Source organism: Choloepus didactylus, chromosome 2 (genome assembly GCF_015220235.1).
Source record: "Choloepus didactylus isolate mChoDid1 chromosome 2, mChoDid1.pri, whole genome shotgun sequence".
In the NCBI taxonomy this organism is placed as follows: domain Eukaryota; kingdom Metazoa; phylum Chordata; class Mammalia; order Pilosa; family Megalonychidae; genus Choloepus; species Choloepus didactylus.
In genome coordinates, this window is record NC_051308.1 from 108,330,073 (window position 1) to 108,335,875 (window position 5,803).

The window sequence follows — 5,803 nt, forward strand, 5'->3', positions numbered from 1 at the left end:
GACTCTAGTAAGTATCACACTAGAAACACAGAGTGCTTTAGGAAATCAAAGGGACAGATTTCCTCTTGCAGGGCGAGTACAGCTGTCTGGACAGTTTCTGTATTTTCCTCATAGAAAGGACGAAGCTCTGGCTCTGCACTGATAGCTGGGTGACCGGGGAGCAAGTTACTTAACCTCTGAGCCTATTTCCTCAACAACAATATGGAAAGAATAACAAAAAAAAAAAAAAAAAAAAAACTGGCAAGATTTGGGAAGGATTATCTTTAATAATGGCTAACATTTATTATTAGCTCTCATTATGTGCCAATCCCTATCCTAGGTGTTGTGTGTATATTATGTCATTTAATCCTTGCATCTCCCCTACAAGGTAGACGACATTATCAATCCTATTTTCAGATGAAGAAACTGAGGCTCAGGGAGTTTAAGAAAATTGTCCAAGTCAGCCCAACTAATAAGGGTTGGAGCCAGAAATTGATGCGAGGCAAGTTTCATCATCCAACCTCACTCACTTTATCTTCAAAACAATCGTGATAATTGCTAACATTTTTGAAGCGCTGCTCTGTGCCTACTCAGATTCTATGCTAATCGCTTTACTTGCACTTCATCCTTAAAACAACCCTAAACAGGCAGATAATGTTATATGATACTATGAGAAAATCGAGGCCCAAGGTCATGCAGCCAGACTTCAACCTGACTGTGACTCTGGAACTCTCTCTTCTCTCCGGCACCCAGCATGGATCAGCTGCTCTGGTCACCTCCCAGGATCACAGGATCACCAGGCTCAATCTCCCTTCTTGCTTTTCACATTCTCACCTACTCAGCACACCACCTATGAATTGTCCCCTCTGGTTCCTGCCCATCCTTCAAGTTGGGTCTTGAATGCCACCTCCTCACAAAGCCCTCCATATGCATTCACTCAAGTCAACCCTGGCTTCTCTTTCAGACAGCATATAACAGGCAATATTTGTGACATATATTTTGGCACCTGATCCTATATAATTGGCCATGTAATTATGTATTATTTGGCATTGTGTTCTAATTATTTAATGTTTAGAAATATCCCCAACCAGAATTTGCCTGCAAATTCCTTGAGGGCAAGAATCTTAACTTTCCCTTTATTTATTCTGTCTTCTACCCTCATCACCTAGCTGAGTGCTAGGCACATGCATTCATTAAATTATTAGGGATTTACAGGGCATTGAAAAGCCATGAATTTCCGGATGATCAACCACATCCTTATCTTATTGTATGGATTTATATCCACAAAGTATGATACCCTGGAAGCAGCAGGCACCTCACGTGGAGGCAGGGAGGGAGGCTGAATGGTCCTTTGAGGACAGATCAGCCCAAGAGCAGCTTTAGCCCACCCCACCCCCACTGACAGTGCCAATTCCTTCTGCCTTTCCCTGCCCTTCTCTCCCTCCCTGTCCTCTCTAAATGGGAGATTTACCCCAAGAGGAATCTGCAAGAGGATGTGGTGAGGCAGGCAGGGCACACAGGGGCTGCTGACAACATTGAAGCCCAGTGTGTCTGAGCCTTCTGCATCTCTACAGGGACCCACGCAATCAAGGCCAGCTTTGTGGGTATGCAACCTGTGCAGTCACCCAAGGTCCTTCACCTAGGAGGACCCCATGCTTAGCTTAGCACTCTGCTAGCACCATCTTGAAATTCCTAACAACTTTTTACCCAAGGGGCCCCGCACTCTCATTTTGCGGTGGGCGTCACAAAGATTGTACAAAGCCGATCCTGCATAACATCCCATCCACCAGGAAGGTGAAAGCACAGCTTGACGTCCAACAGCCTGGGCTCCTCCCCAGCTCTGCTGTCCAGGAGTGGTGAGGGATTCACAGGGCAAGTTGCCAGACCTCTCTCCACCTGCTCCCTGCTCTGTTTTTACCATTTCACAGTTTTCTGTGAGACTGCAAAGTGCAGACTACCCTCTTTGTGTTACCAAGAGGGTCAAAAGAGAAAATGCACATAAAGACCTTCATTCAGTGCCTGGCACGTAGTAAGCACTCAACAAACAGTAGCTCTTATGAGTGCTAATGTGACTGTTGCTGAAGCAGGAGAAGCAAGTGGGAGACGGAACTGGGAGGAGCTGGAGGCTTGTCCTCCGCATCAGAGGGCTAAGACTCAGGGTAAAGAAACAGTCCCTGAGTGTCCAGACCCCCTCTCCGTTACTAATTACCCTTCCCACGCCCCTCCATTTTCTTAATCATACTTCTCCTGCCTCCTCAGCAAGGGCCTGCACTCTATCTCAGGCAATTTTCTTATCACATCTTGAACATGACTTGCTCGTCTCTGCCTCTGAAATTTTGCACTGAGACATTTGCTCCTAGAATATCCTCTCGCACTCTTCCTTCTCAATTCATGACTTCCACCTATTCCAAGAGGCCTTCTTTGCCGAATGCCCCCTCTACTCATTCTCTCCTTGATTCCTTGAGCAGGATTATACTACAATTCCTCAGACCTTGTTTGGTCATTGCTTCCTGTCTGCCCCCACCCACTCAGAAGAAGCAGATGCCATGTCCCACCTGGAAAGTACACGCCTGAAGACAGACAGCAGACTCCTTTGAAACTCTCCCAACCACAGCAATTCCGCTTTCAGTTGTGAGTTCTGTGTGAGCCCATTTCTCTGTGCTGTTTTCATCTTTGTCAAAGTGAGTGGTAGAAAGTAACCACTCAGAAAATAAGCCTACCCTCCTAGGAATCAGTGTTCCAGAAAACTGTATGATAATCATTTCTTCAATGTTCTGTTTTAGAAAAAGAAAAGTGAAGGAAACATCACAGTGCTTTAGAAAAATCCTTCTGAAAAAGAGCCCAGGAGAGCCAGGATCTGCATTCCAGCTTCACACTGACATGTTGGAAGACCTGAGCAAGTAACTTAACTTCTCCAAGACTTAGTTATCCTGATTTTTGGTTCTGAGTACTGAGGCTAGTGTGTGCACATTGCAGGCTGTATATATAACCGGCCTCTCCAAAATACCCTGGGCAGAGCTTGTATTTGTCCACTTATTATTAAAGGAAAATAGCACAGGTCCCAAGCAAAACCATCAAGTTCTGGAAACTGTGATTTGCAGTCCTTTTCCCAATTCTTTCAGCCCTAGTCCCTTCCACTCTCTTCTAATACTCACTGGCCTCCCGTCCAAAACACGTCCCTAAATTTTTCCATCTCACATGATATAATTTGATTAGTAGAGTACGTTCTTTTAGGAGTGAAATGAGTTTTAGTCAATTGCCTTTACCAGGTCAATTGAACTTTAAGCCTATAATCAGTGACAATGACATGATTGACTGTATTCCCTGTTTCAATAATTACCTCTAAGAATATTTTGATGGGTCATAGGGAGCCCTCCTTCCCTGAAGTTCCCTTGTGCCTGTGCAAAATATTCCAAGTAAACCTTATTTTGTCCTTTGAGGGTATTTTGTTATCTATTGCTATGTAATAAACCACCCCAAAATTTGACTACTTAAAACAAGAAGCATTTTATTATATTTCATGATTTTGTGGGTCAAGAACTTGGACAGGACTCAGCTGGGTGATTCTTCTGCTCCACACAGTGTTGACTGGAGTCACCCGGTGCTGTTTAGCTGGTGGTTCGGCGGGGCTGGGTGCTCTGCCTGGCTCCTCGGCTGAGAGGACAGGAAGCCTGGACCCAGCTGGGTGCCTTTCCCTCTCTACCCAGTTTCTCTGGTGGGATGACTGGACTTCTTACCTGACAGCTCAGGGTTACAAGAGAAGCTGCAAGTCCACTTCAAGACTAGGCCCAGAACTTGCACCCTGTCACTTCCACCTACTCTTTTGGTCAAAGCAGTGAAAGGTCAGCCCAGATTCAGGAAAAGGGGAAAGAGATCCCACCTCTCCAGGGAGGATTATCAAAGAATTTGTGACCATCTTCAATTCACAACACAGTGTAAACCTGATGGGGACTCAGAAATAAAGCTATGGAGAGGAAGGAAAAGACCTGGGAGGAAGTAGACTGGAAAGAGTTCCTTATTGTGAAGGTTGAAGTTTCAGGCTTGGTTGAGGTTCCTGGAGAAGGTAGAAAACACCTCAGCCTCCCAGATGTCTCCCCTCTCTAGACCCCAAACTTAGCCCAGTCTGGTCAGATCTCAGGAGTTTCTCTCATCGAATAATTCAAAATCCAGCCTGTGGTCCAAACCCAGTCTAGCTGAATGCCAATCCTCTTCTAGGATCCTCTCTCCATCTCCTAACAACTCCTGTCTTCTCCTCTTGTACTAAGGAATCCAGACTCTGCTCTCCCTAGCCTTATAATCTTCCAGGACTGATTCTTCTAAATAGTATCATCCTCTTCAATTTAATGGGCACTTGCTTTGTACCAGGATCCCTGCTAAGTGTCTTATACACATTATTAGATTGACTCCTTGCAACAAGGAATTACTCTTATTTTAGAGATGAGGAAATTAAAATCAAGAAAGAATACTTTACATTCCCAAGTTCTAGTGGACCAACTTGAAAGTCCAGGCTTTAAGGACTATGCTATATTCTCATCTAATTATCTATTATTATTTAGATGAATGATCCATATCCTTATGCCACAAGGTCAGTGAGGGGTAGGGAGCTGGAAACCCCTCTACATGCTAGTCAAGGAACCCTTCAGATGGCAGGGGAGGGGTAGGGGAAGCTCAGGGACCCTAAATCCTTAAGAGAGGGAATGCAAGAAATCTCCTCTGTTGAAAAGTTACAGTCAAGGTTTTTGGCTTAATTTATGACATACTGTGTGGGTTGGTGGTGAGGATAAATCTGCATATGATACCATACAAAACCGATTACAGAGAGAGAACTAACTAAGCAAGAGGAGTGAAAACTGAACAGCTCATTTGCCAGTATAAAAGCACCGTACTTACACCCCACTTAACTGGAAGTCAGACTTCTGACAACCTCAATTCTGTGGAATGCAACACCAAATCTGGAAGTGAAAAAGGTCTTTGAGCACCTAAAAATAGCTGATACAAATGTCTTGAAACAAAGTCTGATCCTTAAACCTCCACACAGAGTCTTATCGGGTTATACTGAACAAAGTATTTGAGAGGTTTGACTTCTGGCTTCCCAACCCATGGCCCGTGGAAAGTGAAGTAGGGTGTGGGTGAAAGGCCTTCTAGCGAGGGAATCATTTAGAGAGCAAAGAGAAAGCAAACAACCTAGCAGCAAGAGTTCAGAAGACAATAGGACACAAAATTAGACCCGGAATCATGTCGTATGTTACTTCACTTTAGAAAAAGGATTATGATACCTTGTTGTATGGTGTTTTGTGGTTTGCCAAGCCCTTTCACGCACAATATCTTATTTAGTCTCCACAGTAAGCCTGTGAAGTAGGCAGCAGAGGAGAAATCAAATGCTCAGAGAGGCTTAGTGAATTTTCTGTGGTCACACAGATTAGCAAGTAGTTAAACTGAGAATAAACCCTCATCTTCTGATTTCTGACAAGGTCCTTTTCCTCTACACCATGACTTGGCCCTTTCCCCTACACCATGACGCCTCCCTTTTCCATAATGATGACCATGAGTCATCAAGAAAACATTAGTTCACATCGGGTAAGCTCAGTTGAAGAAGACAGGGAAGTAGGTAGTACATTTTTTTAATTTTTCATAAAAAAATAAAAATAGACAAAGTTTTGACATTTAGCATAGGTTCAGCTTTCTGTTCTCAGCTGCATTACAAATTATAGTCATTTACCTTTCACGTCTGATTGCCAGACAGCACAATAATGATGTGCCGTATCACCCAAGTCTGCCTCCCGAATTTTCTGGCATCAGACTGTTCTTCATCTCTATTATACAA